Source organism: Echinops telfairi, unplaced genomic scaffold, assembly GCF_000313985.2.
Source record: "Echinops telfairi isolate 266 unplaced genomic scaffold, ASM31398v2 ScPeMD7_7469;HRSCAF=8507_1, whole genome shotgun sequence".
Lineage (NCBI taxonomy): Eukaryota > Metazoa > Chordata > Mammalia > Afrosoricida > Tenrecidae > Echinops > Echinops telfairi.
In genome coordinates, this window is record NW_022111373.1 from 18,227,021 (window position 1) to 18,236,249 (window position 9,229).

Sequence of the window (9,229 nt, forward strand, 5' to 3'; positions counted from 1 at the left end):
TGCTTATGTACCCATTTTGACTTCAGTGATCTTGTTGGGAAGGTGAGCATCATGGGATGCCAGGTTATTAGAACAAAGTGTTCTTGAGTTCAGGGAGTACTTGAGTAGAGGCCCAATGTCTGTCTGCTACATTAATACTAAACCTACAAATATATGTATATAGATCTATTTCCACATTGCTAAATATAAATATATTTACATATGTACATGCCTGTATTTAGACCTCTATAATGCCCTTTACCTCCTAGTTATATCCTCTATTTCCTTTTACTTTCCTCTTGTCTCACTATCATGTTCAGCCTTCATTTGGATTTCAGTAATTCCTCTGTTACATTGCCCTTGATCAAGCCCTACCAGGCATCGTACACCCACCTCACCATCAATTTTAGATAACTTGTTGTTCCCTTGTCCCTGGATTTGTTAACACCCACTTCCTTTCCCCTGCCTTCCCCTCTCTCCTGTCCCCTCAGAACGATTGGTTCCAGTTTTCTCTCCTCCGGTTTGTTTATCCCACCTATCTTATCTAGATGGACATGCAGAGACAATAATAAGCACAAAAACAAGACAGAGCAAAACAAAGCAACAAAAGAAAACAAAACAACAACAAAAAAACGATGACTGAAAAAGGAAAGCCTATCCATAGTTCAAGGTCTACCTTTCTTGATTTTAAACCATATAGCATTCCTTCGTTCAATTCAAATGACTGCCTCTTGATCCACGTACAGGATCTACATGAGCACATTTAAGTATTGTAGAACTCTCCTCAAAGCTATTCATCTTTGGTTATAATTCACATGATATGTAATTCACCCAGTATAATTTACACAAATGCTTTTGCATAATTGCTAAAAATACAAGTAAACCTTTTTCTGGTGTTCCTTGCTTTGAGCCAAGATCCATTTAACTTCAGCAGTGACGTCCCTTGTGCCACATCCTCTTCTGAATTCAGCAGCTCCCTGTCAATGTACTACTGCAACAGTTGCTAAATATTGTTCATTAAGATTTTACTTGCATGTGATACTAATAATATGGTTTGACAGTTTTTGCCTTCTGTGTGGTCACTTTCTTTAGAATGGATACAAAAATGAATCTCTTCCCGTAAGTTGGCCAGGTACCTGTCTTCGAATTTCTTGGCATAGACTAGTGCTTCCAGTGCTTCATCGGCTCGTTGAAACATTTCGATTAGTATAGATCAATTTCTGGAGTCCTGTTTTTCACTAATGTGTTCAGCGGAGTCTAGTCTTCTTCCTTCATATCTATTAGTATTTTATTGTATGCTCTCTTGAAATGGTTGAATGTTGACTATTTCTTTTAAATATAGTGACTACATATATTCTATTTTTTGATGTTTCCTGCATCATTCAATATTTTGCCCATAGAATCTTTTAATATTGCAATTCAAAGCTTGAGTTTTTCCTCAGTTCCTTCAGCTTGGTATATTTTGACGTGCATCCTTATTTTTGTTTTTCTAACTTTAGGTCATCACACATGTCACTAGAATACTTTAATTTGTCTTTTTGAGCAGCCCTTTGAAAATTTCTGTTCAGTTATTTTTTCTTCGTCATCATTTCTTTCATTTTCGTGAATGATTCTACGATCTCCTAGAGCAAATTTCAGTCTCTTCTGGCATCCATTTTGATATTTTCTTTCTTGTCTTTTTCATCATCTTCTGGTTTCTTTGTGTTTTATCTCCTTGATCTCATCCCACAGCTCATCCGATCTTCTGTCATTAGTGTTCAATGAGTCAAATCTATTCTGGAGACATATTCTCAAAAGTTAGGTGGAATATACACAAGGTTGTATTTTGAATTTCATGGACTTGACTTAATTTCCTTCAATTTCAATATGAACTAACATGTGACCAATCCATACTCTGTTCCATAGTTAGTCCCTGGCCTCATTTTTCCCACTAATACTCAACTTCTCACGGACATAGTTGATTTGATTTCTGTGTAGTCAACCCGGAGAATCCATTGTGTATAGTCTTCATTTATGTTATTGAAAAATATATTAGCTATGAACAAGTTGTTGTTCTTGCAAAATTCTGTCATGTTGTCTCCAGCTTCCCCTCTATCACCAAGCCATATTTTCTAGCTATTGTTCCTTACTCTGTTTCCAACTTTTGCATTCCAATTGCCAATAATTATCAATTCATCTTGATTGCATGTTTGATCAATTTCAGACTGGCATCTGCATCACTAGATTTAGAGATTGGTGCATTAGCTTGAATTATATTTTCATTGACTGGATTTCCTTGTACGTGGATAGATATAATCATATCACAGACAACAGTGTAATTCAAGATAGATCATGAAATGTCCTTTTGGACAACAGATGTAACACTATTCCTCTTGAATTTATCATTCCTAGTATAGAAAACCATAGGTTTTTCTGATTCAAAATGGTCAGTACTGGTCCATTTCAGCTCTCTAATGCATAGAATATTGATTTTTATGCGCATTCCATTTCTTTTTTGATGACTTCCAATTTTCCTAGATTCATACTTTACACATTCCAAGTTCCAATTATTAGAAGATGTTTGCAGATGTTTCTTCTCATTTTGAGCCGTCCTCAATCAGCACATGAAGAACTCGAAGGCTTACTCCATCCACATCCTTATCGTCAACTCTACTTTGAGAAGGGAGCTCTTCCTAAGCCATAGTTTGCGTGCCTCCCAACCTGAGGTGCTCATCTTTGGGTGCTGCATCTGACATATCACAATGCTATTTGTGAGGTTTTCTGTATCTGGAAAAGTTTTGATGCTATCCATAAAGTTTTCAGTGGCTAAGTGAACAGCCTATTTTTCTTTGTAGTCTGTTCTTTGTCTGCAAGCACTAATGAAACTTGTTTAGCTTGGGAAACTCTATCAGTATTTGAAGTAGCAGTGTTATAGCTTCCAGCAATACTCAAGCTACCACAGTAAAACAAACTGACAGATAAGTGGAAGTAAACTACAATTAGACATATATATATTTATATATGTATGATTCTGATTTATTTTTATTTTCTAAATTGTATTGGAGATGATAATCAAATAATAAAAATAAACATATGGTATATAAATATACCTGTAAAACCAAGTCCACTGCCATTAAGTTGATTCATATTCATAATGACCCTTGATTTTTTTAAATGTAATTTTCAGAAACATTTAAAATCTTTCTAAATCATTTTATGAGGTTTACATTACTCTGGTATCTAATCAATATATTTGTATCATAGGAAAATAAAATTTCAAATGAGTATCTCCTTTTAACATAGATGGAAAAATTTTAATGCAGTTTTCAATTATATTTTAATATGTACAAACAGGATAATATGTCTTGACCAAAAATTCTCACAAGGATGAAAAATTGGCTTATATTTGCAATTCAATCAAAATAATTTAATATTAATAAGCATGAATAGATAATAGATAATTAGTAGATAGACAGAACCCATAGATGATGAATGGATAGACATTTCTCTCAATAAATGTAGATTAATTCAACACATATCGTTGATAAAAATTCTCAGCTGACCAGGAAAACCAGGGAACTTCTTCAAAGTGATAGGTACTGTCCTCAAGTCGATTCTGACGTACAGAGACTCTGTAGGAAAGAGCAGAACTTCCGCTGAAAGCCTCATCTTTCTCTGGTGGAGCCGCTATTGAACAAGCTCATGCTATCAGAACAGGACTTAGGCTATCAAAGATCCTTTCCAATGGATACAGAAATTAAATAAACAAACAAATAAGTAAAAAATAAATATCAAATATCAACCATAAAATGCATTTCATCCACAATATGTACAAAGACAACATATTTTATCTTGTAATAAACTTAAAGTAATATGTAAAACTTTTGTAAGTACAATTGTGAAAAGCTATTGAGGAATATAGAAGAAAGCATAATTAAGTCTAAAAATATATCTAAGAGGGCTTTTTAAACTCTGTAGATGAATGGAATTAAGATTATTGGACTTTTCCATGACCTTTTGGAAGTCCTCTCCTACTTTTTCTTACAGAAAGGGTTTGAAGGAATGGCAAGGAAGCCACATCTGACCTCCTGCACCTACACAAGGTGAGGGGAGAATTCAATGGTACATCTGCCCAAGGATGTTTCCTAAGAAGCAGAGGTCAGATGTGCCCCCATCCTCATGGCAGTAGGGAAGTCAGAGGCAGTCAGAGATGTCTCCTCCCATTGCTTTTACAGCACCAAGCCTGTCTCCTCACTGCAAACAACTCTTCATAAAACAAAACATACGGAATCACTGTTTCTTGGGATTCAAGAGTGAGTAGGACAACAGTGGGATCTTTCTTAGGAGGAAAATCTGTGAGGTAAACCCTATCTTACCCTATTTTCCTATAGGTAACCTTATCTGCCACCACTTCTGTCAGTTTGTCATACTGCAGTGGCTTATGTGTCACTGTGATGCTGAAAGCTTCGTCACTGGTATTTCCAGTACCATCGGGGTCACCCACAGTGAACAAGTTTCAGCAGACTTTCCAGACTAAGACTAGACAACGAAGAAGGAAAAAGGTGTTCACTTCAGACGAATTAGCCCACCAAAATCCTATGGATAGCATTGAAACACTGACAGTTACTGAAAACCTAATGGAGTGAAGCGACACTTAGTCAGAGAGAGTGCCAGAAGATGAGCCCCTTGGATTGGAAAGCCCTCAAAATATGGCTGAGGAAGAGCTGCCTTCTCAAAGTAGAATTAATCATGATGATGTCGATGGAGTAAAGCCTGTGGGCATAAAGCCTTTAGCACCATCTTTTGCTGATGGGGCATGACTCAAAATGAGAAGAAACAGCTGAAAACATCAATTAATTATTGGAGCTTTGAATAGACAAGGTATGAATTTTGAAGAATTTTAACTCATTACGAAATGAAATGGAACACACAAAGTTCGATATAATCATTATTAAGTTATAGAGTTGAGATAGCCATTTTGAATCAGAAAATCATATGGCTTTCTACACCAGAAACAACACAATCAAGAGGAATAGTTTTACATTCTTTGTCAAAAGTGATATTTCCAGATCGATCTTGTCAGTGATAAGAATTTTCTATCCAAATACAAGGGAATCCAAGCAATACAATTATTACTCAAATGTATGCACCAACCACCAAAGCTAGTGATGCAGAAATTGAAGAATGCAACTAATGACTTCAGTCTGAAATTGATCAAACATGCAATCACGATGAATTGGTAATTATTGGTAGTTGGAATGCAAAATTGAAAACAAAGAGGAAGGAACAGTAGTTGGAAAATATGGTCTTGGTGATAGAAATGAAGCTGGCAGTCAAGTGATAGAATTTTGCAAAACCAGTGACATTTTCATCACAAATATCTTTTTGCAATAACACAAAAGACAACAAGACAAATGTACTATTTCTCCATGTCGTACACACAGAAATTAAATTGACTACAAATTACTCTCTCTTGAACCTTCAGATTCTTCACCTATAACATAGGGATAATAATTCTGAACACAGAGACTTGCATTGAGGTAAGAATAAAATAATTTCTATAAAGCATTTATAAAGTGTCCAATAAATATATTCAATAAACAGTGAATCATTTTGCCTAGAGAAGCTGTTCACACATCATAGTCAAATTTCCAAAGGAAAACAGCTAAGTCCATAAACCTTTCGAGCATCCCAGTATCCTTCACACAAAAGCCAAATAAAGAAGATACTTCTCAGCTTTCTCTCCTCCTCGCCAAAGGGCAAAGCCATGGCTGCTTAGTCCATTGACAGTCAGAGTGACTCTGTTAGACAGAGTAGAACTGCCCCATAGGTTTCTCAGGTAGGAAACCTTTACAGAAGCAGACTGCCACAGCTTCGGTGGAGTGGCTGGGGACTCAAACTGCCAACCTTTGGGTTAGGAGACAACCACTGTGGTACCAAATCTCCTGGTTCTCCCCTAGTGTATGCAAAGTTTCTCTATGCTGGTCGGAACATACTGAAAGAAGGGTGCAATGTGCCTGCTATGAAACAGAGGGCTAGAGAAAAATACAGCTGCTTTTCTGACAAGCATCTGCTTCACCTGTTTCCGAACGGTCTATGGCAACTGAGGGATCCATGTCTTGTATGCTCTAAAGGCACTTAAAATACCCCACAGAACAGGCATGCCAAATACTCATATGTTCAAGTGTAGCATCGTTAGCAAGCAAAAGCAGATTTTCTTCCTTCATAACCCAATGCAGTGTTTGAAGACAATGTATTGATAAAAGAGAGAAAGCCAGACAGCACGTAAGTGGGTTAGGAGCTAGGCTCTCTCCTTATCAAAATCTCTCGTTAACAGAAATGAGACTGCTCACTTGGAGTGGGTGGGGGGTTGGTGCATCGAGTTCGAACAGTTCTGTTCCTGCTCCTCAAAAGGGAGTGGAAATCCTTACTCAACTCACCCACAGCTGCAAATTAGATTCAACCGAGCTCTCCTTATTAATGCTATTAAATGTATTCTGTCCATCTGTGTTGAAGCTCATCTTTTCCTTTCTGAAACATGATTTTACTGATCATGTAGGAAATAATTAAATGTGTTTCTCTCTGGCTAATACCAAGCTGAGTTGAAAGCAGAGACAAATATTTCGGTTATAGCTTTTGTGCTCTCCTAGAAAAGGTAAAATTCTCCTCATACCCTGAACATCCTAGCTGTCGGGTGCTTGTGCCTTTATTTCCAATTCCAAAGCTTCCGGCATAGTTCCCACTATTTGGTGCACTGCTGAGCATCACGTAAGATTTGCTTACAATGTAAGAACATGTGGGGAAATTATGTGTCTTTGTCACACCCTATTAAATGGTATTCAAATTACAATGCCCCGGAAACTAAATTGATTGCAGGTTTTATAACCCTTTGCAAGCTAATGGAAACAATTCAGGACCATGAAGGAGAGCCTAGCTCGTGCAGCTGTGGGGACCTTAGCTCAGTGTTCTTGCCCTGGCTTAAGTAAAGTCGGGTTAGACTCCATTCTTCTGGACCTTTGACAGATCATTCCAGATGAATGACTATGGTGTGGTCCACCTTTTTCCCCTTCAAATGGACTGTTTTCTTCTGACTGATTCTGAATTATATTTGAAGCTGGGAAGTGTCAACAAGCATGAAGACTGTTTAAAGCTGTCTTCCTTTTCTCCATGATGATATTACATGTATAATCGTCTTATGTCCTTTTTATGTATGTGGCCAGGACATTATGGCCAAAGCTCAAAAGCAGGAAGCACAAAGCTAAGGATGCATTCTTAAAAGTCGCCCTAGGTAAACTCCAAGCAGCCCTGGTGGTGCAGCGATGAAACACTCAGCTGTTAACCAAAAGCGTGATGGGTTGAGCTCATCGAGCAGCAAAGCCCTGGCAGTCTGCTTCCGTAAAGACGGCAGACAACCCTACGGAGTGGTGAATGGCAAATACCATGGATTGGGCCTCTGGTGCACCCCTTCTGGCCATGGGTCAGGGATGTGCATAACCTTGTTTGGGTGCAGAGTGCAATAAAAAGCGGACTGCAGCAGAACCAGTTAGGTTACAATCTAACACCTTGCCATTTGTTCTCTCTTTTGACCCATTTTAAATATGTTCTGGTTGCTTATATTTGCTGCTTTCTTTCCATTGAGGTTTTCCCTCCTCTTTATTTTGCTATTGTTGTTGGGTTCTTTCATTTTTTTCCCGTGGGTTCTAAGAAATGTTTTCCAGTATATGAAATCCAGGGTGGGTGGATCTATAGAAATAGCAACTGGATTAATGACTTATTTGGGGTGTTGCAGAGAAGGCTGGAGGGAAACGGGGAGCTGGTACAGCGAGTACAGAAAGGAAGAAAATGCTGTGGACCTGATTGTGGCAATGTTTGAGTAACTCTTTATGATCTGGCCTAACTATTGAAGTGCATGACGTGTGAACTCTATGTCATTAAATCGATTAGTTTAAAAAAAAATCACCCTAGAGAGCAGTTAACCTCTGTCACTATAAATCAAAAATTGGCACACCACCACCTAACGACACAATGTATCTGACCAGTATAGTCCTTCTATAGTTTATGTACGGAACAACTTATGACATCACCCTGGATGGGTTGGAATTGAATCACGGAGCTGCTGGATTTTGATGTTGCTGGTGTTGGGTTTGGTTGAATACAAAGAAGCTGTTCTCTCTCTGGCTGACCAGGAGCCTCCATCTTCTGAGGTACTTGGCAAAGCAGTGCCTTGATCCCATCCCCTAGCCCAAGTGACCACTCCCTCAGTCATTACCTGCCCTGCACACTGCTCCGTCAGAAAACATCTGTGAACTTATTTGACAAATTGATCACTAAGCGAGCCATTAGCTGAAGGGGCTTTTGGATCGCCTCAAGGAAGTCGGAGTGGCCGCAGAAGAAAACTGCTAACAGATACAAAGCAGTGGTTAGGAAGGGAGAAAGGACTCTTGTCTACGTGTGCTCGGGAGAGTGAAGGGGACCGGTGTGGGAAAGCGGGTGGAGAGGCAGCAGTGGCCCAGGCCAGCAAGAAAATCCACCTTCTCTCAGGGAAGCTGGTTAATAGAAGCTGTAGTGAAGCTGCTTAATTCCCTCAGTGCCTCGAGGGAGCATTGCAAGCCTTTGTGAACTAAAGGAGAGAGAACGGTAACCAGGGATGTGCTTGTCAAGAACAGAAAGCTAGGGAAACAGCGTTAGTCATTTTACCATCCTGGCTTGCCAAGAGTCGACAGGTGTGCGGTTTACTATCGTTCTGACAGGCAGCCAGATACCACAGTTTATTATTCAGCCTCTCCAGTGTGGGGGAGAAAACAGCTGTCTCTCTGGCTTAGGATGCAAGGAGCAGAGCAGATAGGGAGGCACATTCTTCTGCATGCCTTGCTTGGCTTTGTTTGAGTCCTCCCTGGAAACACATGGTCTTCCTGCGCGATGCATTACAGATGGGCAGACTCTTCATGGTGGCTCCAGAAATAACCTATAAACAATACATGGAAATGTACAGGTAAATTAAAGCAAAGAGAGGCCAAGGTTAAATTGTGGCAAGCCAATCAGAAGTAATCACATTCAACGGTCCTTAAGGACGTGGATTTTATAAATCCGTCACGTTTCATGTTACTGGCAGATGTTTGTGATTAAAAAAAAAAAAATCTTGAAAAAAGCAAGCTGGTTATTTTGATCCAAAATGATGTGTTTGCCTGTCTTGTGTGGCATGGAAATGATTTCAATGCCAAATTCCCTTGAGATGAGAAGTGTGCCAGACTCAGTATCTGTAAGACTTTTC